Below are 25,808 nucleotides of genomic sequence, written 5' to 3'. Positions count from 1 at the left end.
TTCCTCCTTGAGCAAAACAGTAAGTCTTCCTAATAGAAGCCGTACACAGAAATTTAAATGGGAACGGAAACGCAAAGCGTGGGTACGACTAACTGGTTGAGACGTACTCTGCGCTGGCCTTGTTGTGTCGATCATGTTTGTCCCACAGAGTAGTTGTTTCTTCGTTTCCTAATATTGTTACCCCTGCCGATCCATTTTAGCACTCTTCTCTACGTTTGGAGTTTTATTCCTGATAGATTCTCTTTGATCTTTAACTGCAAATATAATTTAGCCTGAAACAAAACCTCTGCAATATTTTGTGAGCCCACACAGTTGCTGGAAAGGAAGAGAAGAAAACGGAAATTACGACCGACGAAGATGAAATTGAGCATACTTCGCTTGCTGTTCTTGCACCGCACTTAACTGTTGCGAACTATTTTTGAAGTTGTGTGCTGCTCTTGATCATGCTTCCGGACGGCTGCGAAAAGACATCAGGGAGAAATTACTCTACCCAAGAAGCTACTTTTGCAGTAATATTTAGCTCAAGAACATTCTGTCTTTTTTGATGACGAAGTTCTATCAGAGTACAGTGCTCTCCGAATTTAATCCAGAAGCACTCAGGAAGGAAACAAACAGCAGCTGCTAGCGATGTACGGGAAAACGTGAAAAGTCGAGATATATTTGTTATTAGAAAAAGCCGAGCCTGAGTGACGTGTATAACAGCGACTTTTTCATTCCAGATCTTTGACATTCGAGAGAAAGGGGAAGAATGAGAAAAGGTTGGCGTGCTACTCCTATCATCGTTAGCATTTTTTCGCAGTGGATCAGTGGGGAGTAGTTTGCCATAGTCAGGCTTGGTAAATATGCGACGTGTAGGCAGGCATACGAACGCTTTCCTGCATCGTTCACATTTTCAGCTGGAACTAGACTGCTACAGTCCAATCTGTTTTATCTATTTATTTATTCAATGATTCTGTACCCATCTTGAATGACTTTAAAGGGCATGTCCTTATAGCAGGTTAAAACTTTTCTGTATGAAATACATCACACATCACTGCACTGTGGTCCCGTTAATAATAATGATTCTCATGCAAACTGAGGCAGACTAAATTTCTCCGTTGACATTTTTCAGCCCTGCTTAGCAAGCTCTTTTCTGTCGAAAGAGACTTCAGGAGTTCTATATAAAGCCTCTCATATAAAATAGCGCTTCTTCATTGCGATCCAACTGAAGTTTTTTGCGCTGCTTGTAGTCTTTGCTTTCACGTTTGTTGTAATGAAATTCATATCTGAATATCGCGTTCTTGCAGTGCCTTCAGAGTACCAGCACTTACAATCTTCGCCAAAAGTAACCACACAGCGGGGTTTCTTTCTAAGGCGTACAGTGAAGCCCGTGCTGCACCACTAAAGACCAAATAGTCTCGGAAGGTGCAGACAAGGGTTCTCCTTAAATTACACGCAATACGAGTCAAACAGGTGCCATAGGTACTCCACAATACGAACCAGAAACAAACCATGCAGCCTGGTGACTCTTGGAGAAGACGATACCTTTCAACACTGCTGTTATTTTCACAGAACAACTTTAGCATACTCTTCCATTTAACGAAAAACAAAAACTTTGTCTAGCACCTAGTGTGTCCATGTATGCTTCGTGTTTTCCGTGGGTTTAGAACGAGTTGCATGCCTGATCACGTTGCATCGTGCACCCAGATCTCCACTGACACGATATCGTCACTGGCCATGGGGAGATATTTCACTGGTTTTCGCGAGCTCCGGAACCTTGTTCAAAGGTTTTAATTCAGGAAGCGTCCTTTGAAATGCAAATAGTGGCTGAGAATGGGGTAGAGTGCCTTTTTCGGATACCCCGAGGTCGTGATTAACAGCTTACGAGTACAGCTCAAGAGGACAGTGTGCAGTAGTTGCGTTTCGCCAGTACCCACCTATGGGGCAGAAACTTGGAGGCTAACGAAAAGTCTTGAAGTAAACTGAGGCCAACGCGGAGAGCTATGGAAAGAGAATCAAGAAAGCGGCAGAGTGTTTCAGAGAACAAAGGCGATGTAATGATATCCTAGTGAAAACCAAGAATAAGAAATGTGCATGGACTCGGCATGTAATGCGAAGGGAAGATAACCGACGGTCATTCAGGGTAATGGACTGAATTCCAAAAGAAGGCAAGCATAGCAGGGGGTGGCAGAAAGTTAAGTGCGCTGGTGCTATTAGGAAGCTTGCTGGGATAAGGTCGCCGTAGCTGAAACATGACAGGGTTAATTAGTGGGCCCGCATTGCATGTAGTTAGGATTACGATGATGAAGATGAGGAGGAGGAGGAGGAGGAGGAGAATGACAGCACGTGACTGTTGCGTTGCTTTTCTCTCGGTGAGGCCTAAAAGCAAACGTTTGTGGTTATTCCGCAATCATTTTCTCATGGTAAGCACTGGAAGAATACCTATATGAAAGACCTGCTATTTTAAACTTAAAAAAAAAAGACAGCAGCGAAAAGAGCTGAACAGAACGCAAGACTCGGGAAGGAGACAGTTGTGCACGAAGGGAAAGTGTTCACCCGTGAACTCTTGTTCACTGTATACGCCATGCTCTTCAGATTTTGTGTACGATTAGTGAAGAAAGAGACCGAAATGGCAGATACAGCGATCGTAATAGGCCCGCTATGCACCCTGGCCAATCCCCCGCCGTGGGTATGCGCCATCAAGCATGAGAACATCATATTCATCATCAACAGGCCCCACTTACGGCAAACAGAGAGGCTACAGACAGACAGCTGTCGCCACCAGAAATGGCATACCCGCATATTCGCAAAGTTGCGTCAACGGCATCGAAGAGGCAACGGAAGAAAATCGGTTACTGGCAGCTTGGATGAACGCTAGATTTTTCACTCTTTATTCATTGTAAAAGTTCTAATTCCTTCAGGACTGCACATCATGCGAGCAACGCATTCTTGTCCTTAATGTATGAGCCGGTTATACGAAGACATCGTTTCATTTATTCATGACAGGCTTAGGCAATTTGTTCACCACAGAACAGATATCTTCTCATCAGCAGGTTGCGCTACCACTAGGAAGTGGTCTCAAACCCGAAGAAAAAGCTTTGGAACCAGCCAGTGACAGCGCTCTTCACCAAAAACAAAAAACGCCCACGCTTGTTTTGAAACGAGGACCAGTGTTACTACGCCTGTTTGCTTATTTTTCTCGTTCGGCGACCTAGGTAAAAAAATAGCGAGACCGCTACCAAGTGAAAATAACAACGAAGCACACAAAAGGCAGAAAGAAGATAATCGAAAACAGTGGTTTCTACTTTCCCCGCCCATCGGCGGACACGCCTAGCAAATGTCCATGTATATACCCCTCGGGCGTGGCTTTCAATGTGGACCGAGAAGGCGTAAGCTTACGCATGCCCGGCTTGTCGATGTAAGCACAATATGGCACGCCAGCACGCACGCGTCAACCTTTCACTGGCGAAGTTACGAAAGGACCATCACGACAGGTGACATGAAACCAGAAATCAATAAGCGACGAGAATTCCGGCCCGAAGAAGCGATGGACAAAGCCGATAAAAGAAAGCACATGCTCACACGAGCAAGCTGGCGTTGACGTTATCAAATAACGAGTCAAGAGAAAAAGAATCGAAAGGCCGCGGTAGCGGAAAGCGGCTCGCGTGTGCGCATGCAGCGAGTTTTCCTAAGGAGAAAGATACAACACGCGAAGCGTTTTTGCCAATATCGCCATCATTGGCTTACTCGCTTCAACGCAGCCATGTACATTAGGCGAATTAACTCCTCGATGTAAGGCTTTGCACTTAGAGGAACGATGCAGGAAAGTAGAGACCGGCGGCTGGAAAATGAGTGAAAATGTTCTTGCTTCACCAAGATTACCTGGTATGCTAATCTACTCGATAAAAGAAAACAGGGAAGTCGGGAAGCGATGAAAAATTTCACTTGCGCACACATTGTAAGCCTCGGTTACAGGCCAAAGAGCTCAGAGGAAGAAAAAGAATAGAAGGTGTGTGGCCGTACCTTTTTTTCCTTACATCGGGAACGAGCGTTCGGCAAAGTTCCCACCACCGCCGTCAGTCACCAATGTGGTGCTCTGGAGTCAACGTCACGCCGGTTGCGGTGCCTGCATGCACGAAACAACGAGAGTCGGCAAAAGAGATATGCGCCACTTGGAGTCAGTGAGGAAAAGAGATTCGTTGAGATCGAAGGCATGCTCTATTGCGAGAACTGAGATCGATGCGCGCTCACTTAAGACAAGCCGCGCTTTGCATTCGGGCAGATCCTACTTGATGTTGCGTTTTGCTTCAAGGAAACGTTCAACGGCTTACGCCGCTCGAAGAGTGTCAGTCATGTTCGTGGTATACGCATACTTGCATTCAAGCAACATGACTGCGCGGCAAAAAAAAAAAAAAACTTCACTGAAAAGGACCTTACTCTCACGATGTGTGTTATGTAAATAAAAAGAAACATGTCCGCGGGAACCTCTGTAACATCGAAATTCTTTGGTTTCACTGAACATGTGATCGGTTGATTTATGTTGACTAATACGGATTCTGTGTGCTATGCTCGGTACCGCGTAGTACCCGCTAGTTTCCCAATGGGTGCAAAAGCTTTTCACGAGTCCTCCGATGTGGAATGCCTGGGAAACATGGTCTTCGACCACACCTGGTTCAGAGAAAAACTTCGTAGCCACGGGGAATTTTGGCCAAGCTACCTATTACTTCACTGAATTAAAATCATCCTCTCAGCGTAAAAATCGAGTCCACACAGTTCCTCGAACCAAGAAAGATACCTTAACACTTTGTAATCAGAGGCAGTGACAAGATGTTTTAGCCAGGCCACAGTTACTACGCGGAATATGGCACTCTGCGACAATGGCTATGGTGCAGTACATATTCAAGAACCTAGCGATGCTTGGTTCGATGCAGGAATAGAATGGAATTCCGAATATATATTTTTATTCAATTGAGTTCAATGCAGTTTATCTTTAAGAAAGTTGCTGGAGGGTATTCGGGGCTAAAAGCTGCTTAAGAAGCGTGATTCGGGCAATGAAGGCCATCAAAGTAGTACCTGACACCATAAAACGAATATGAGACCTGTGATCACAACATAAAGCAATAAGTTTACCTAGGATGCTGAGAATACTTGATAAACAAAATGAGTCAAACACCTTACATCAAAACACAGAAAGCAGAGCATCGAAGATTATAGAAAGTATCGAGTATTGCTTGTGTAAACTTCCTGCGGTGCTGGGTGGACAGGGAACGATATCCCTCTGTGGAAAAGAGTTTCTTTTTTTGTAGGAGCTCCTCGGAGTTGAAGATCTGATGCAAACTAATTGTGCACGTATCCACATACACAATGTTCATCGCAGCTATTTCGACCCTGCTGAAATAAAACCTGAGACTGACGCTTGAGAGCGAGCGACTGGGACGTGCTGATTCGTATTGTATGGAGAATCTGCAGCTCTGCATTCAGCGCTCTTTCCTATTGTCCACACAGGTGCGTAGCCAGAGCATGGAGAGAAATAAATTTTCTTCGGTCCATTCATATCAATGATGAGTCATTAGGTACGATATGCATGCTGTGAGCGTTTGCTCAAACTTACGAGGTATGGCCAGCTGTAATGAAATACAATCATCACGTTAGTCTAAGCATTTTGTTGCCGAGCGTATTTTTTCAGCGCCTGCTATCGTCATAAGCAGCACCAGCAGCAGTAGCAGCATCAGCAGCAGCATCGTATGATGACGATGATGGTGTCGCCCACTATATACACTATATTAAAAGCAGTGGAAGAGAAACTTCCTATACCTCCCAGCGGACACGAATTACAGAAAGTAGCGCCAATTCCTCCTTCAGTTACGTTCATAGCGAGTTGTGTAGGAGTTATCTCCATGACAACGGACGAACGAAGCACGCAGGTGGGGGGTTTCGCAAGGCGTCTGCTTCACGCGCGGACTGGTGCAACATCAAGCCCGCTAGGGAATGTGGGCGAATGTATCGTTGTCCGGCTGCTGCACACGGCCGCGGACCGTACGTTACCTGGGTTTTCGTACACTATTTCTTTGCTGTAGTAGCATGTTAAAATTTATTGCGCTGCTGGTCAACAATGGTAACCGCAGCGCAGGGCAATGAATAGAGAACAGAGAACATATTTTTTCATGATTTTATTGACGCATATATGCTTCCGGTTACCTTCAGTCTAAAAGAGATCATTCTCAAAATACACTATATGCTATACGCTACAGTATTCCGTAAAGTGCAGATAATATGTGTCGACGCACCAGAGGTGAAGTAAATGTCAGACGGCGCAAGTGACATTTTCAGTACATCATTTCGTGCATTATTCACGCAATACATGTGAGATCAATCCTGCATAATGTTCACGCAAAGCAGTATGATCAGTCTGTGCACAGTGAGTGCAGGCAATTTAATGCATTCACGATGTACCTTACAATCGAAGATAATTGCAAAACAATTTTTGCATTTTTGTAAACGCGTGAAAGCAAGACTATCAAGCAGTTTCATTCGCAGTCCATGCTGATATACGCGATACAAATAAAATTCAGTTAACATACAGTTGAATAATCGGTTCCAAAGCCGTTCCGACTCTTTCCGGACCAAACCCGATGACTGCTTCGTCAACAGCTGTGACTAAATCATAGTCCGTGTACCACGGTGCCGAAATGAGTGGTGGCTCCCAAGAAAGCGAGCGCAGGTAGAGGTTCCCGTCGTATTCGACAGGTCTCGCTGCACTCTTCGCAGTTTAGAAGGTCACGAGCACAAAACCAAACACCACCGTCGCAGCACCGACATCACTAACACATGAAGGAACACGACCCCAAAGTGTCTGTGAGCGTAGAAAGAAAACCAGCGCAAAGGACGGAGACACAGAACAGGAACACAGAACGCCAGCGCCGTCCTGTGTTCCTGTTCTTTGTTTCCGTCCTTTGCGCTGGTCTTCTGTCTACAATCAGGTACCGATTCGCCCGGTTCTCCACTTTACTGAATCATGTCTGTTACCGGCGCCGTAAAGCAGGCGAAAGCGTCCGAGATAACGCGGCTGACGAAGTTCGCGAAACACGCAAAAGATGCGTGGCGGTTGCAACGCCCGCGCGAGTCAGAAATTCAAAAAGAGTAGAGAGGGAGAGAGAGCGAAATACCTTTTCTTCTTTCAGAACCTCCTTGCGGTTAGATCTTGTTCTTTGCTACAGACTCTAGCGCCAATTCCTCTTTCAGTTACATCCGCAATGGATGGTGTACGGAGTTACGGCTTCAGCGGAGGATCCTCCAATTAGCCGGTATGGAAGAGGCCCATGGTTTCCTCCCCCTGTAAAATGTTTGTGTTGAGATCAAACTGCCGAGTATAAACAAACGTAACCGCAAACATACCAGATTTCTGCACCGCTTTTACAAAATTCCCTGGCTGACTTGTGTCTCCCTTAGAGGCCCATCCAAATGTGGCAGAAGCTAAGGTCAGAAGCAAATGCACTAGAAACCAGTCGATCACCAGCACTAGGTAGCGGTGGAATGTCCAAGTTTGTTACTTAACATGCCAGAACTGTGAGTCGAAAACCCTGTGAAGCTAATGAATTTGACTTTCAAGGTTGATCTTACCCATGGGCGACTTCAAGACTGTTCTCTCTCTGTCGGTAATCTAAACAGAAGATGGCCTCTCTTCCTTGCTGTCATGCCTTTTGAATTGCCCGTTCAATACTTTCGTTCGATGCAGAATCGATCCTGATTCTCCCCCTGGGTGCAAGAAGTAAAGTGCACGGAGAGGAAAGAGGAACAGAGCCTTGTAGGAAAGGAGCAGTCTGTGCGGGGTCAATGGCGATGGGTGACGTCGCCGAGACATTCCACCCAGCCTGCAGCAAGTCGTACATTAGAAGTATAAAGTGATAGTTGTAGGCAGTAATTTGAATTCTTCAACTGCCCTGCCTTGGCCCGACAAGCAAAAGATCGGATAAATTGCGCCTCTGTTTTACTGTCCCTACAGGCCCGTGCCCTACAGAGGCATGTAGTGCGTTAATTTTCCACGAAACTGTACTTGGTTTGTTTGGTTTGTGGGGGTTTCACGTCCCACAGCGACTCGTGCTATGAGGGACGCCGTAGCGAAGGGCTCCGGAAATTTCGACCACCCGGGGTTCTTTACTGTGCACTGACATAGCACAGTACACGGGCTTCTAGAATTTCGCCTCCATCGAAATTCCGAGCCGAGCGTACATGTCTGGGCTGTGGGTGCCCGCCCTGTTGGTGTAATCACGAGCTAAGGTGTCAGCCTTGACGTTGCCTTCAAGGCCTTCGTTTCTGGGGGCACAGGTGACATGACCGTGATGAAAGGAGGCCCCCAATCAGCGGAATTAAGGCACGTTCGGGAACTCGGCCGTTGGTGAAGGCCCGAGACGCAGCCTGCGTGTCGGTGATAATGTGGGAGTTGCGCATTTGTTTGTCCTATGCTTTGATGGCGAGTGCGATTGCAATAGCCTCCGCCCAGCTGGCACCCATAGGTTTCACGTATCAAATTTTGGTTGACCGAGCTGTCCAAAGTTCGGGTGATTACTGATTCCCCCGACACCCGCGGTCGGTAAAGTAAACTGCGTTGAAATCGCACACTTCGAGATTGTTGATAAACATGCGAACATCTCGCAACGAAATCAATAGAGCAGGTGTATTAACGAGAACTCATATACGTAGCAGAGATTTAGAGACAAATTAAGAGGTAAAAGAACAAAAATATAAATTTTCAAAAGATAATGACAACATATGGCAACATCTTTTAGTGGCCGGTTCTAGATGCCGCAGCCCTCCGTAAGCACTCGGGAAGTGGACACTAGGACTAGTAATTTTATCGCGAAAGCAATACTACTGCCAAGAACGGCCTTTCTCGTAGCGGCGGCCACTTGCCACGTTTGATCTTCAGAATGATCCCTGACGTTATACCATGCCTAGTGACGTCACAGCGTGACGTCATACCAAGAGTGAGAGACAGGCTACTAACTCGGCTCTTCGGGTAACGCCGGCCGCTTGCCACGGCGCGCCGCGCTCCTCCCGCTAGAGGCGCTAGTGACGTTATGGCGTGGCGTCATACCAGGAGCGAGAGACGGGCTACCAACTCGGCTCGTCGGGTAACGGCAGCCGTTTGCCACGGCGCGCCGCGCTCTTCCCACTAGAGGCGCTGCATATGCAGTATAAAACACCTGCTTTCGCAACCTACCAGGCTTAACCAAAGCTAAGCCCCCGCCATTTTTTTTTTTTTTGGAAGCGGAGTTTCCCTACTGGTATGATCTAAGCGCCACTATAGAGAGAAAGAAAGAATATATCGACGAGTTACGTGCACTGGAGAGTTTGCTTTGCCTGCAAGCTTCTCTAAAGCTCATGTATTTCGGCTCGATTCAGCCGAAATTTGTTGGGCCATAGCGTAGATGGTAACCACGTTATTAAAATTCTAAAAGCTAATATTGATATTCATTACTGTGGGCTACACGTTTCTAAATAAATAAGGAGCCTAACAGTAATATTCTGGGGAAAATGTATGTGCTGTTCAACGAGAAGCGAATATGTGACGAAGGAATTTTATGATTGGCGCTCAGAATAAAACAAATTATAATCAAAGATTAAAAAACAAGATACATTATTTTTCGACCTCATGACAGGCATATCGATGACACCATAGCATTAAAGTGTAACGATGTACTCATCCAGCTCTCCGCATTTCGCAGGTTTCTTGGAGTTTCGTTCGAAAAACATTAGAAAACCACCATTGCTGGTAAAGCCTGCGAAATCGTTTTGAGCTAGCATTTGAGATGGGTGCGTAATAGCCGAATTAAGCGACCTGATCATTCATGCTTCTCTGCAGTACACAGCGACCAGCCGAGGCTTCAATAATGACGCCACGTACGACGGCGCTACGTTTCCAGCGAAAAAACAGTTGTTTCATGGAAGAAAACCAACGCCATCGAAGATGAAGCTCGCGATTGCTTGGCGGCATCGGACGACGCACAGCAGCATGCAGGCGGAGATAGCGGACATCTGAAATTTCAGCGACAATGACGTCACTACCGAGTTTTAATCGACGTGGTTTTAATCGACGTGGTTTTAATCGATCGTGGTTTTAATCGACGAGTACGTCATTACTTTAAATGTTAATGCAAAAACACTTTCCATGCTTTACCTAGAAGCTTCCTAGATTCTCATTCTTCAATAACCTCGATTTCTCAAAAAACAATTTCTGCTTCCCTTTAATGAAATAGATTTAAAAAAAAAACCTATCGAAAGAACACGAATACAACACAACGTATACTACTTCCGACATGGATAAAATATGAACAAATTGGGGCACTCGACAACAATTATTTTTTATACCACATTTTTAAATCCTCCCCCTGCCATCATGACCTTAGTAGATCAATCATCTTCGTTAGCAGTGTTAAAAAAAAAAGTTGAATGCGTACTTGTTGCTATTTTAGGGTGAACTTGACTTCTTAAATCATGTCCGGTTGCTTTGAATGTCTGCATTATTTTTACTGGTTTAACCCCCCAATCCCGCTCTGTGCCAATGCCTGTGTTATGTTTACCCTTTTTATCCGCTCTTCAATGCACGTAACCTATCCATTTTTTCCCCTCACCGCACGCTGATGTGTTGTGTTGAATGCACTCCGTGCCTTTTTGTTAGGCTTTTAGACTTGTACTTTTGTGTCGTCTCTGCCTGAAATAAACTTTCAAATCAAATTCAAAATTCAAACAATAGTTATAAAGTTAACTATTCATGATTAGGTAACCATTATCATAGTTGGTACGTTTTACCTGCATTCTGATGTACTATACCGCTGACAATACTATACCGAAAAAAGCGCTCTTCTTACTCAATACGCCTATTTTTTTTTTAAATGTGTAATGTCTTAGATGAAACACCCTTTATATGCAATCTTATTGTTTTCAGTCATTTTTTTACCGTGAAAAGGAGGGCTGAAGGAAATCGTTTTCCATCAGATGTTGTTGCTGGCGATGCTAGTGATAGATGTGTCGTCACAATGCCCGAGGCGTTACTGTTCTAACAACCTGCTTACAATCTCATCTTGCAAATACCTAAGGGTGCCTTATAAGCGAGATGAACTAAGTAAACTAACGAAACCAAATTAAAGTGAAATTCCCACTAGGCGTGCCGACGTTTGCCGGGCGGCTTTCCGAGCGAACATCAGACGGTGTACACAGGTTCCCCCAGCTCAGTAGCTTTGGGGAATAAAACCCCACCACGAACCAAAGAGATTCCTTCAGGGCGCCCACTTCGCAACGAAGGCGTTATCCTCGGTGCTGCAGCAGGCGTGTTCCTGTGCGTGCACTGACGAGGGAAGCGTGGCCTGTTCTGCACAAGACGGGCAGACGTGCTGACAGAGCGGATCGATGGCGCTCGAGGAGAGGCAGCAGGTGCGCGCCGAATACTTAATCCCGAAATAGCAGCGCTGGCCCACTTAGTGCAACGCCTTCCTTCGGGCAGGTGCAATGCCAGAACCCGCCTCCTCAAATGCTGCTTCGTTGCCCGCTGGCCCGGCCTTTTGTCTCCCCTCTCAAGGAGGAGCAAGTCTGGCTGCCACCAATCGAGCACGTGAGACAAATACTATTCGGTGAAATGCAATTTTAATCGGCATCTAATTGAGTATCGTCTGAGCCCGCGCAAGCGTTGAAAGTTCGTGCGGGGATACTGCGACACGCCGAACTGCGAACGACAGTGCCACGTTATGTGTAAACGACGAGTAAGAAGTGATGTGGAAGAATCGGAAAACATTAAGAACCGCACTATAAGGATGCAAGAGGATCGGTGGAATACGACATGCAAAAACAAGAACCCTGGAGTGCGCAACCAGAAAACAAAACAAGGACAAAAAGACAAATTGATCAGTCACGCGGTAAGGACGCGAACAAAAGCTAGGGAAATTATCGGATAACCTGATGTACTCTCCCTTGCCAAATTCTTTGCGAAAGGAGTAAATGACTAGATGAAATGAGTCATTCCACTTGACTTCCTTACTTTCCTGCTGCAAGGCCCGGGGTTCGATACCGACTACAAACAGTATCTCGAATGAGAATAAAAAGAATTACGTGCATACTGATCATAAATGGTGAGACTTAAACATTGCCACTTGCTGAGCGCATATTTGTTAAGATGGTTCTTTAGGCTAGTTGGTGTGATATAGCGAAGAGATGCAGCTCACGAGAGGTAGGACACTGTCACTATGTCCTGTCTCTCCCGCGTTGTACAGTCGCGGGTAAAAAAGATTAGCACACGAGACGGAACACCACAGCGCCGGAATGACAACGCGTGGCGCTGCGGGTGGTGAAGAGGCTGATAACGAGAGTGCCGGGCCGTTCCCATTCTACAGTATTAGGGGGGTTCAGTGGACTGCCACGGATCAGCAAAATTACTGGCTAAAAGCAGCGCTATCAGCTATTCTACCCGCGAGTTCTTTTTGACAAACCATCGCGGAAATAAAAAAAACAGTAATAGGAAGAAGCCATCTCTGCTTGATAACCGAGCCAAAATAAATGCCGCAAGCACAGTCACGTAGGGCCGGCACTTCAACGCTCGGGCGGTGCACGCTTGATAAAGCTTACTTCCTGCCGTCCCCCCCTAGGCTGCAAATATGGAAACGGCCCGTTAGGCAGGTCTGCGTACCGCAGCGCCGCGTGGTGAGATATACGAATTCTGATCGCCAGTGATCTGTGCTAATATTTTTTTGCTCGCGACTGTACCTATCCGAAACGCATATCTGACTCGGTCCGCCCACTTAGCATTACGATGTAACAGTACACGATGACCTTTGATCACTGCGCTTCTTTTCGAGGCCTGTACACATCGTGCCAGAAAAGCGGGTTATCTGTTTTTTTTTTACTTGTTTTTAAGTGAAGTTATGCCTTTGTTTAAACCACTTCCTTTTTTTTTCGTTTGCCCGCTTGTAGTGCACATCCACTAGTTCCTACCTCGAAAGTCTTGAGTTTACAAAGCACGATCTTCTCTTTTTTTTTTGGCGCACATTTCCTGAAAATTTAACCTCAGATCTCACGCTGTTAAACGGTTGTAAAGCAGTTTAAGTTTAATGGCTACGCGCCCAAATCACCAAAAAGCGCGAAAAAGGTGGCCACAAAGGACCAGAGGTAGGAAGAAGTCGTTAAAAGCGCGTGTTGTAATGAACTAGTGTTTTAAATAAAACGGCCAAACAAGCAACATAATTTGCATTTAGTGGAGAAAGAGAGGAAAACGGAAAGGGAAGCCACACAGAACAGCACGCACCACGTGTGCCTAATGACCACGTAACGACGCTAGTGGGTCGTAAAAAAACACGTGCTTCAAGCTATAAATAATTATGGCTCACCAGGCGTTTATACGCTTGGTGAGCATAATTACGGTGTTCGCGCACATGTCGGCACTTTCCTGCGAACCAAGCAGGGCCTCAAAAACCGTGTGTACGATCAAACACGCCGTGGTTGCGCCAGAACACAAAATGGGGTCGAGCGCTCCTTCGCTGAACTTCGGGTTGCCTTTTTTTTTTGCTTTTGTTGCTATTGTGTTGCTTTCTATATAGCCGCCTTTACAGCTCCTGGGGTATAATATGTGGACTGGTTTGAAATAGCGTTTCGAAGCTTAAATTCATAGTACGTTCAAGCAAAACTGACGAAGCAAAAGTTTAGGTGACCCGATAAATCTTTAATAATACGATAATTTACGACTGAATAAACGCTGCCCGAAATGTTTCGCTTGATGCCGGAAAAGTGAGAACTGCACTTTGTGAGTAAGCGCTATATAAAGAAAAAATAACGAAGGCTAGAAAACCTGTTCTTATAGCCAAGCACCGCAGATACGTAGGGAAACGATTTCGAGGTGTTTCGGCGAGAAAAAACAGGAAGGATTTATAATCTGAAATAGGAACGCGGAATTCGGAGCGTTATCGCTTTTTCTTTCACCCTAATAGAAACAGCAAAGGCGCTGCGCAGATATTTTTCGACGTTCTTCCCGCGGGAGGTTATTGCGGTTTAAGGCGGAAGCAGTTCTAAAGGTTTTCACACGTGTAGAAAATTATTCATATGCTTGTTTTCTGTTTTTGTCGCAATATTTTTATGATCCCGAAATTCACTGTAGATAGTTTTTCCGCAGGTGGCAATCATACGGTATGCAGCCACAGTTTTCAGATTGCTAGCAGAAAAGGACTAAAAAGCACCTTGCGAAATCCCTGCCGAAAATTGCGTTCCGACATCCGCCAGAGGATCAGAAAACGTGTCTGCCGTCTAGAGCAGAAAGACGTCCAATTTCATTCCCTAAAGAACACGAATATTCACAAGAAGTCAGTGCTTTCTCGAAGTTGTCAACAGCACGTTGTAGGCAACTTATTGCCTAACATAAGCGGGGAAATTCGTATAGGAGAATGGAGTGTAGAGCACTGCGAGCCACGCCGAGGTGATTGCTTTCTTGCGCAGAAGAGGAAGGGGTGGTTTGAATTTGAACATCTGTGTATAATAACAAAAAAAGCACATATGCCTCTTTTGATTTCCAAGGGTACTTGGTTGGTTTGGCATTAAAGAAAGGAAAATCGCGGACACAGGGCAGTGAAGTTGATCGACACGCCTATGTCGTTCGGCGTCATCGTCCTATGTCTACGCTGCTCCTTTCTGTAACTATATAATTTAATTTATCAGATTAAAGTGCGCTTTAATCGACTCGTACTGCTTTGAGCGTTATGTGTTTTATAAAAATAAGAGGTGTAACGTTAAGAGACATGAAGAGGGCAGTGTGGGTCAGGGATCAAACACAGGTTAATGACATCCTATAGTCGAAATCAAGAGGAAGAAATGCGCTTGGGCAGGGCAAGTAATGCGAAGGCCAGGTAACCGCCGGTAATTAAGAGTAACGGAGTGGATTCCAAGGGAAGAGAAGTGTAGCAGGGAGCGGCAGAAAGTTAGGTGGGCGGATGAGATTTTAGAAGTTTGCGGGGATATGTTGGCCGCAGCTGGCACGGGGCAGGCTTATTTCGAGAAATATGGGAGAGACCTTTGCCCTGCAATGGGCCAGTGGGCATAGTCAGGTTGCTGCTGCTGATGATGATGATACAGAACAGTGCCTTCCTCCAGCCGATGCGAATGCTTCGGTCTGGTGATGACAATCAGTTAACTTGGCGCTCCTACGTGCAAAAAGTCTCAAAGATTTACAGAGATATATCCATATTTTATAGACTGCGACATCTCTTCCCGATTGAAACATTGGTGACGCTTTATAGCTCTTTTGTACCTTCTAGTATTATCGATTCACTTGCTGTGCACCTTATAACGCATCATTTCACATTACATCTTTTACACGTAGCCTAAAATACTGTTTTGAGCTTAATAGTATTTTTGCGCAAACGACTGTTGCTTTCACCTGTCAGCTACTTAATAATCTAAACGTCGATAAAAGCATCTAGTATTGCGTTACTAATTGCTCAAAATACTGAAGGATATCGTAATTTTTCCTACAGTAACGTTTCTGCAACCTAGAACAACTTACTCTACTCGCTTATCTACAGCGTCTCCACAGGCCCCGCGCAATACCGCTTATTAATTTACTTAAGCTGCCAATAGGAATTGGAATGCACAACTGCAGCATATTACAAGCATAAATAACTACCATGAGTTTTGTAGGACACTAAAAGAGCACATTTTTATCAATGTATAACTGCTAATGCCGCTCCCTAAAGTTGTTCAAGTTATGTTTTAGGTTGTTTGTTTGTTTGTTTGTTTGCGTTTGCTTGGTTGCTTTTATAACAATAATAATAGGAGCCCCTCTCACAACTCTTGCACGAGTTAAGAGGTTCCGCTTGCATACACAGAGCAACTCCATACATCGCATGATACCGTTACTTCTCCCTTAGAATCCTGAACGCCACCAAATTCTCACCAAATTATTCTGAACTGATATGGGTCCCAGCCCATTCGGGAAATCCGGGGAACAAAGCACCTCACAATAAAGCTCGAGGTTTCGTAGACCGGGCAATGGTCTGGCTCCCTGAATTTCACGAATGACTGCATGATCTCATCATGATGTGACCAGTCATTTTAAACTAGAGGAGAACTTTCCCCCCTCTGGACAAAAGCTTGACTAAAGAACAAGAGGTTACGTGGCGTCGTCTACAGACGAGATCGGTACGCACCCCATCACTCCTCGCGAACATTTATCCTGGTCTATACCACCCGAACTGTATACACTGCGGCCAACGAGCCAGCTACGATCATATCCTATGGAATTTCGAAATAGAGCCATCTCCGGGTGATCTTCTTACAGCGTTTTTTCTCAAGCAGTGGGAGACCGTGCTGGCTAGCTCTGACTCCAGAACGCAAATTCTGGCGGTGGCGTGGGCTGCCAAAGTCGTCGAGGGCTATGCACTCTTCAGCACTTAACACGACCTCTTAGCACCAAGCTCTTTGCGACGAATAAAATGTTTTACAGTAAGCCGTTGCTTGTATTTCTTTTTATGGTGATAATATTTCACAGTAAGGCATTATGGTGATAATGGTTTTTATGGTGATAATGGTTTCTATATCCGGTATCCAGTGCCAAAGCAATTACCAAAAGTCATTCGCTCTAGCGAACAAGTCCACTTATCGAAATGTTGGCTCAGCGCCCTAATGCTCACCTCCCTTGTTCATTTTGATTGCGTTGTCAAGAAACCCATCTTCCTGCCCCTCTCTACCAAAGCTTAAACCTAGTGCGTTCGTCATTCCTACAGTCATGCTTGACCCAGTCAGCCCAGAGTTCAAATTGCTCGACAGTTACAGTTTCATCGGTCCGAAACTGCACACATTCACCAGGCATTACAAAAGTTCCGCTGCTAGGAATACTCTTTCTGCTGGCTTTTCGTTTTTCATACAAATGTTGTGTTTGATGTTCTTGCTTTTATGTCACTGCTTTTCAAAAAAAGCATGCGCATATTTTGCCTTCTCGTGTGCTTCTCGATAAACGCATGTATTTTCTCGGCGTGGCAAATTCTCTTCGTGGTTTGAATGCATGTCAGCAGCAACTGCCGATGACTGTCCACTGGCGCACGCAGCCCATAGTGAAACTTGCAGAGCTACTCGTGAGAGCTATTCGCTTGTCATGCCTGGTGTATACATAAGGACCACGATGTCGAACCGATAGGCGTTTTCGTCTTGTCTTCCACTTGAGAGTGGGCACACAGAGCCGATGAAGAATTGAAAAAAACGAACCTTGCGCGGCACCATCTACCCGAGGCTACTTTGGGGTCGACAAAAACTAGCTCAATAAAGCTGACGTCTCTAAAAAGCTAACTGCATGCTCATGCGATTTGTCATAGCATTTGCAATTTGCCTTCTCAGTTTGACATTACAGGTCTATGCCCTATACTTTATAATTAAATGCATCTTCTAATTTTGGGTTTGCCAAAAATTTAGGTGCAGATACAAGTATGATAAAATACAAGCTCGTTTTTTCCCTCTGAGTATGGTTCTTGCTTGGAAGACTGGTAAATGCTTTGCGATATTCAAAGACCGAAACACTACTGGATACTGCGGTAATAATTTTTAAATTTGGAGGTTAAATAGGACAGACAACGAGTGTGAATAATGTGGTCCCTTTAATGCTGACTGTACCTGCACCGGACACGTGCTGCTGAAGGGTTGTGCACTCACCGCCAATTACAGTGAGTGCGGGAAAACGACGACAAGGAGCATCTCACATTTGCGAACGAGGCGTAAGATTCTGCCAAAAAGTGCCATATAAATACATATGGCAAACAGCCAAGAGATAGCCGAGTGTTTGGCCTGTTCTCCCTACACAAGCGACGCCATGCAGTTGATCAAAGAGACCCTTGGCGGCGACGCCAAGGCCGCAATCGCGGTCATGTTTCAACCTTGAGGGCTTTGTCAAGCTCTGACCGGACGAGGAAAACAGGCCGCGTATCTCGTGTTCCCGAAGGCGACTTTGTTGTTTTCGCTCGGGCCATGTTATACAAGCTGCTCAGTACGAAGCATCTTTGTGGTATCCCGTAACTGCTCTCTGGATCAAAGCGTTGGTTACAAAGGGCTATTTTTCTATTGCTCCAGTATTTCCACGCAGAAGCAAGTGAAGGCTCTCTCTTGTTATGTACTTGGCTGTCTTAAAAAATGGTATGACGAAGAGCATGTTAAAGCGGGTGGGTCCAATAGTCTCATGGTGGTGGAAATTATATTGTGCATCTCGTGTTTCTTGGTTCTGCAATACCATGATAACACACAAGGTCATACAGTGATTGCCCCAAGAGCTGTGAGATCCAGTATATGAGCAAAAAGTTGGGAAACCTTTTCTTCTGTAGGAGATTGGTGTTATGTCGGCCTCGTGGCCACCGTGAGGTCGATAATCAGGAATGTTCTACTCGCTGGAGTTCACCAGCGGAGAGCCGCCTACTCACCACTACTCACTCAAGCGCGGACAGCTACAGCCCCTTACACTCATTTCTGTGCTCAAGTGCCTTTTTTTTTTTTTTGCTCTATACACTCCAGTTCTTATCGAGGGGCACTTGATAGCCATGCCAACATCCCACTATGATGATGATTAGGTGAGCAAGACCCTCCTCTTCTTAAACAGCGGGGTTACATCGCGGCGAGTAAAGGAACAGAGATCCTTCAAAAGGGCCCGTTGCAGAGTGAACGCCATGACTGGCATTGAAGGTATGCTCGCCGTGGTGGCTCAGTAGTTAGGGCACTCGATCCCGACTGCGGTGGCCGCGTTTCGATGCAGGCGAAATGCAGAAGGCGCCCGTTTGCTGCGCGTTGTCAAAACGCGTAAGGATTCCCAGGTGCTCGAAATTATTCCGGAGCCCTCCACAACGGTGCTCCTTTCTCTCTTTCTTCTTTCACTCCTCCCTTCCCTTATGGCACAGCGAGGTGTCCTCCCAGCAATGAGACAGTTACTGCACGATTTCTTTTCCTAAAAAACCATAATTTTTTTTTTGACGGCCACGTCAAGATTTGGGAAGGGGGGGGGGGGGGGGTGGATTCAGGTTTTCCAGAAGTTTCAGTCGTGGTTGTGGAGCAAAGAAAACAGTTGTGCTTCTATTTGTGTTAGTCACCTTACGAAAAAAAAAATATTTGATGTAAACTTAGCGGCAGAGCGCATTAATCAGTGAAAGTTGACTGGCATTAGCGGTCGAGATGCATGGAGCGGTAGGCTCATTTTGACGTTTCACAGGTGAGTGCCCTATAGGGCGTCTGACAGGCCCATTTTGTCGTCTCTACGCTCACGTCCATACTCAGCGTTCTGCCGCTTGATGTCTTCGATTCGATCACTTTCCAAAGCACACACGACAGACTCCAGTGCCCACTTGCACGAAGCAAATAGTTTAGTTCCCAGTGTTGTATTATTCGCTGTCGAAGCCCTCCGTTCGGTTTTGGTTGGTTTTATCAAGGTCTCATTGCCGAAATATTCTAATGCGCGCAAACTACTTTTTATCATCGTTTACTCAAATATTATGCCCTATTGCTTTGAATTTTTCTTAATGAAGTGGTTAAACTTCTTCACTGAATTGACAAGCATCATGGCGTACGTCTTTGTTGAAATCACTGGGCGTAGTTTCACCGCGACTACTTTACATTGCCGGAGAAACTTTTTTTTTCTTCTCAGGGTTTTGTTATCCTGTGAGATCCAGACTCGTCGAGTGAGTGTCTGCGCATGTGTGCGTCGGAAATGAGCTTGCGTACACTCGCATCCCTTTGATTAGCTTAAGTAGCTGTGAACTGTCTGCGCGCATCTGTTAAGTACTCCAGCACTCAGCCAAATGAACCAGATGCTATGAGGAAGCAGGACGAGTTTCTACAAACACACGTACAGACGAAACGCGTCCTCATGTTTCGAATAAGCAGGAGGGAAGAGACTCCCGAGTTCTCCGAGAACTGTGCAGTGCGTCCGCACTTACGCGCTGCAACGAGTGCTCTCGACGGAGGAGTGGCGCGATGGCAGCCGTGCGACGAGCACTCCACACGCCTTCCACGATACCGGAACTAATTGCAGCCCGAGGACAACGTTGATCGGGTTGCAGGTGAACGGGCACTTGTGCACACGTTACTGTGGGCAGATGAGTAAAAAACCGAAAAAGAAGAATGTCATCATCATCAGAATTCTTGCACCAGTGCGCGCGACGAGAAATGGGAGGAAAACGTCTCGACTGCGTGTGGGCTTGCCACGGTGTTTGGAGATATTTTCAGCGAGGAAAGATGCCGATGTGCTCGAAGCTGCGCCGTCGACGTGAAGAAAAGGAAAGCCTCGGAGGCTGTGGAAGAGTGCGCTGCTGTGGGCGCTTGTTTCGCGGACTTTGTTGCTCCAGCGTCGCCTCCAGATCCGCGGTAACTGGCTTCTTTAGTGCCTTCTTCTGTCCCTTGCCTCGACTGCCTGGCGTTATTCGGCCTCTTCTTTCCCGTCTGGCAGCCATACAAACCTAGCACGGGCCGGAGCACTATTATTTTCGGTCTTTTCTTTATTAGCCTCATCAGAGCAGTCAGCTGCAACATTCGCTAAACAGCGCCGAGGAGAGGCGCGCGATGCATTAAAGCTAGGCAGAAGAACTAACGACTGAGAGATAAGTTCCAGGGCATTTTTCGCTGCCACCGTGGAACTTAGCGAAAGCGATAGCTGGGGCACCCCAAAACCCCAAGATGGCACCTGTGCCCAAGCCCACATCGATCACCATAACCAGAGATGGCAGTAACCTTATACACACGCTCCCCTCCCCTTCCTGTCCCCTCTTCCGGCGCACACGGGTACACACCGGGGAGCATTGCATGCGCTAAACAGTTCTCCAAGATTGATTAGTTCTGCAGGAATATCTGCTCGAGCATCTGCTCCAGCTTTTCTTTCCCAGTGGACATTTCACGTCGCATCTTTACTTGCTGTATGTTTTTCTGCAAGCAAAATATTTTCCTGTTTCTTCAAGGGTGCGCCCATCTTGAACGAACATACAGCACAACAACGAGAAACATGGCAAATCGCTGCTGAGTAGTTCAAGACATTGTTCTAAAAGCGGCACTAAGCGAACAGACTTCATTCGACAAAAGGAGAACTAAAAATATGCCGCGCAGAGACAGCTGGCGACACTGGACATTTTATGCTGACTGCGAACAACAGAAACTAGATTTCCTGCCTAGGATTTGGTCATCAAAGCGATTGGCAGCTCCGCATGTACACTATCATTCATGCTGCGTATGCTATAGTGCGTTGCAACAAGAGGCATTTGTGGTGCCGTAAGCGGCAAAATAAAAGAACGAGGCACAAGCGGTTAAGTGCAAACAAGAGTTGTGAAAACAGTGTTCTTACAGTGCATATCTCAGCATGGTTTTACTGGGTTCCGAAAGTTCTACAAGCTCTTAGTTACCTTTTTTACGTTTCTAAAAAAAAAAACAAGAAAAAACCAAGACATTTGTAGAAACAGAAAGCAGAAAATAAAAAGAATAAGCTTTCGCCTGTGTCCATCGCCTTCCAAACTCCTGTTTAGCTCCTGTCCAGCATTCTTGGACAGACAAAAGTTTTTAATGTTGGATTACTGTAAGGTACTTTTATGGAAATATTTAAGGTATTGGTTAATTCGATGCGTAGCATTAAAGTTTTTCTATCACTCGCATCGAGCAGTTAAGCCTGCCATAGAAAATCAATGGGGAACGATTTTCTCCATTGCTTTCCTTGGTTTCCTGATTTCCTAGAGCCTTGCATTGTGTGCTTTGTCTCTTAGCGCCGCAGCTTTTTGTGCTTCTAATAAGACATTTAGCCGATTTAGAGCCTTCCTTGTAGGCGCTGTATACACACTGTCGTATACTTGTCTCTTCTAGCATGTAACTGCTGTTGCACTGAAATTACGAATTTCAAGATGCGCCCAATTTGAACTAGCTATGAAGGAAAGCAGCTGCTCACGTAGCGTCTGCTAAGACACTTCCAATCGCACTACGGCGGTGGTGGAGAACGTGAGAGGCCTGCGTACACGGCCATGAAAGATGAAACGGACGAACTTCCTGCTCCTTTTTTTTTGCTTGCAGCTTTCTGAGCCCTCTGTTTAGGGGAGCACGTCATTTATAATTGACACAGCTGGCGCTCTAGCATTCTACCAGTGCAGGTGGGGAAGCCCACCGAGCACATTCTCTGCTGCTGTCCTCATTTCAGCTTGCGACTAAATAACGTCTTTCCAGGTGAGATCGTTCCGACTGAATAGCAGAACGCTAAGGAAGGCTGCAAATGCTAACTGCTGATGTGGGACATGGACAACACATCACGCATGCATGACACCTATCCTACTAGTCGCACCACTCCGTTCTACACTTTAGACAAATCAAAGTTCATCTCTATCCGAATCGCGGTAACCAATCGGATTCCAGGGTAAAAAAAAAAAAAAAGATATTTTCCTGCTTTGAAATCTAGCGGATTAAAAAATAAAATGAAAAGCACCGGGCAAACTACTATCTTTCCAGCTTCCAGGGGAAGGCGCATGAGGACAAAAAAAAATATTACTCATGCAGAGGACAGAATTCTTTGAAGATTTCAGAACCTCTAAGACGCGAAGTTTCCGGCAATTTCCTCACTGGCGTCCCAGAACCCTCCTCGCAGCGCCGCCTCTCCTCCTCCGCTCTTTTCTCCCTTCTCCTCTTTTTTTCTTTTACGGCTGTTGCGCTCTTCGGTCTATTCCTCCGGCGAGTCTGCCTCCGCGCACCGCCGCCGCGAATCTGCGCGTCTTCTGAATTAACCGCGGCCTGGTCAGCGCGCCTCTCAATGTGCTGACGCATGAACACGTAGGTGGTGGTGGAAACGTTTATTGCCAATGATGTAAATCGTAGGGGGCGCCTGGTTTGCCGCAAAAGTTTGCATGATTACGAGAATTGGTCTGGGTATCGGGCATGCAGCAGTATTGGGTATTGAGCAGTCCGGGTTTGTAGTTGTCGCCAATGTGCAGCCTGCGACGGAGCGGGGGGTGCGTATTCCCTTCTTTTGTCTCGGTAATACGAGAGAATATCACGGAAGGAGACCAGGTAGTGCATTCCCTGCTCACGACAGTATGAGGCATTAAAGGCTTTCGCCTTAATAAAGCGATTCTGCTCGTATTGTCTTTCACAGCTGTTCTGCTCCTGGCGAGCTTCTAGGGCGGCCGGCTCGCGATTTTCGCGTTGCCCTTCGAGCCATTTGTGTGGCCGGCACGTTCCCCGCGCAAAGAAGGCGACTGCGCACGTACTTAAAATGGCGTTAAAGGGCGATTCACACGACGGTCCGTTCGCCCGCGGCCCGCGCACTACCTGGTCTCCTTCCGTGATATTCTCTCGTATTACCGAGACAAAAGAAGGTAATACGCACCCCCCGCTCCGTCCCTCACCATAGCGCAGGCTGCACATTGGCGACAACTACAAACCCGGACTGCTGCTGCATGCCCGATACCCAGACCAATTCTCGTAATCATGCAAACTTTTGCGGCAAACCAGGCGCCCCCTACGATTTACATCATTGGCAATAAACGTTTCCACCACCACCTACGTGTTCATGCGTCAGCACATTGAGAGGCGCGCTGACCAGGCCGCGGTTCAGAAGACGCGCAGATTCGCGGCGGCGGTGCGCGGAGGCAGACTCGCCGGAGGAATAGACCGAAGAGCGCAACAGCCGTGAAAGAAAAAAAGAGGAGAAGGGAGAAAAGAGCGGAGGAGGAGAGGCGGCGCTGCGAGGAGGGTTCTGGGACGCCAGTGAGGAAATTGCCAAGTTTCCTGCATCTAGTTTGTTGAGAGCTGGTACGTTTTGCCAAGTCGGTCGTCTGCTTTTGTAATACGTAATTTGAAACATTCACCTTGGGGAAGAGTTCGCTAAAGTAATATCGCGTCATAGATTAGTTCGTGATGTGACGCATTCAATGCGTGGGGAGTTCAGGTGCTTGTTCCGAGGCTTGTCGCTTTAGCCTGCCGCGGCCCCACCAACGGCTTTTCTGTTCTGCTTAAAGGGCGTGGCTGGCAGTCTCTACGCAATCTATGCAATTTTTTTCTGTTTTTATATGATGTGGTTAAATTTTGTCTATGAACGAGAGACGGCTCAACGCATATTATCCGAACATGCGGCATTCTTAGATGCAGCAGTAGTTTACGACGTAATTGATTCCGCTGTTTACACTCACGCAGAAGGTTTAGAAGGAGAAATAAGAAGCAGCCGTAGATTTAGAAGCACCACAATTCAACACCTACGGAAGAGTTTGTCCATTGTCGACAGTCAAGATGAACGCATTCTGCCGTCTTTTTCCTCCATGACTGCTAGTAAACGAAACGAAGGCAGCGCTGTCTAGTGCCAATCCCGACGCAGTTCGCAATATTTTTACTTTTGTGGACAGCTCAAAGGCAGCAGCGCAATGGTGAGGTCGACGCAATTAGGACCACGTTAGTTTTTGTTTTTTTTTTTGAAAATTGAAGGTTTATTTCCGCAACTTGGTATTGCGAGGACAGCCAGCGAGAAAGCTGTATAGACAGCTTGAGAGGTCCCGGCTTCCAGTGCAGCATTGCAGCAGTGCAGCATTGACGGCGTCGGAGTTCATCAAAAAAAAAAAAAGCAACGTTCACGATTTAGTAAACTATTGGTTTACGAAGAGGATGCTTACTACATTTTATACAACCGCATTCGCAGCTTGAAGCCATAATACACTCAGTGTGCACTGTGGATATATTTGCACAGCATGTCTTCTTTTAATAAAGGGGCTCTGAAAGGGGCTCTAATAAAGTTGCAGTATGCATGCGGTGTTAAAGGGCACCGCTTCACGAATAACCTTCAGCAAAAATTTTTAATGCGCTTTGTAGAAGCTGAGGAATATATAGTCAAAATCTTAATTTCCGCATCTTCGCGCCTTTCCCTCTCATCTCATAACGTTATGCAATTTGAAAGGACGGCACTCCTCTACCGGCCTCATCGCCAGGGGCGGAGTTTCCTGACCCGCCAGAGCTAAGCGGCTTATTGGCTGCGGCCATGGTTGCTCACAGAATCTAACCAACAGCCATATCTGAACTGGCGTACGCAGCAGCGTGCGACAGAGGAGAGTGCGAGCATGAAAAAGTCGCCGGAAAGGGCTCGCTAACTTTCTCGCGTGACTGTTGGTTCTCTGCGGCGTGCAGGAGTGTATTATTTGGCCCAGGCGTTCATGAGCGAGCAGATGTGCTCTCCACAGAAGGTGTTTCAGAGCCCCTTTAAGCTATCGTCCTCATTAGCCTGCCCACAGCAGGACAAATGTCTCTGCCATATCTCTACAATTAGCTCTGTTCTGTATCAGGTGCGGTCACCTTATCCCTGCAAGCTTCTTAATCTCGTCCGCAAAACATAACTTCTTTCCGCCACTTGCCAAGCTTGCCTTCTCCTGGTATCCAGTCTGTTACCCGTATCGACCATCGGCTATCTTGTCTTCTTATTACATGCCCTGACGAAGCGAATTCGTTCTTGATTTCGACTATTATGTCATTAGCCCACTCATCACTAGCCCACTCAGAATTTAGCTAAGGTTATTTTATTCTTATCGTTGCTGTGAATTTCATAAGCATTCGTGTTCTCAGTGCAGGCTGAAGTCAGGAACAAGCCTTCGTTTCCCAGTGCCTCAAAGAAATCAATAATCTTAATAAAGATCAATAAATATACAATAAAAGATGTAGACCACACATTTGGAGAAGGGCCCCCAAAGTTAGTCCTAAAAGCCTCTACTTTTAGCACACACGCAACTAGCGAGCCTGCTGTCTAGTTTTTTTTTTTTTTTTAAATTACTGATGTGACAAACAAACGATGAGCATGCCTCATAGCTCTTGACAAAAGGTGGAAAATGTTTTCC

At 46.2% G+C, this 25,808-nt stretch overlaps 1 protein-coding gene across 2 annotated transcripts in view; it reads right to left on the bottom strand.

Annotated features, from left to right (window-relative positions):
• The window catches only part of LOC149365052 (uncharacterized), a 347,207-nt gene that overhangs the window by 300,840 nt on the left and 20,559 nt on the right, over positions 1–25,808 (bottom strand). For both annotated transcript variants that reach the window (XM_089575127.1, XM_089575126.1), the window contains exon 2: positions 4,003–4,105. The gene's annotated coding sequence lies outside the window, so the exon portion shown is untranslated. The remainder of the gene's footprint in view (positions 1–4,002; positions 4,106–25,808) is intronic.

Source organism: Amblyomma mixtum, chromosome 2 (genome assembly GCF_055824585.1).
Source record: "Amblyomma mixtum isolate Tamu chromosome 2, ASM5582458v1, whole genome shotgun sequence".
In the NCBI taxonomy this organism is placed as follows: Eukaryota; Metazoa; Arthropoda; class Arachnida; order Ixodida; family Ixodidae; genus Amblyomma; species Amblyomma mixtum.
Note: the sequence above shows the minus strand (reverse complement) of the source record. Positions and strands in the feature narration are given on the sequence as shown.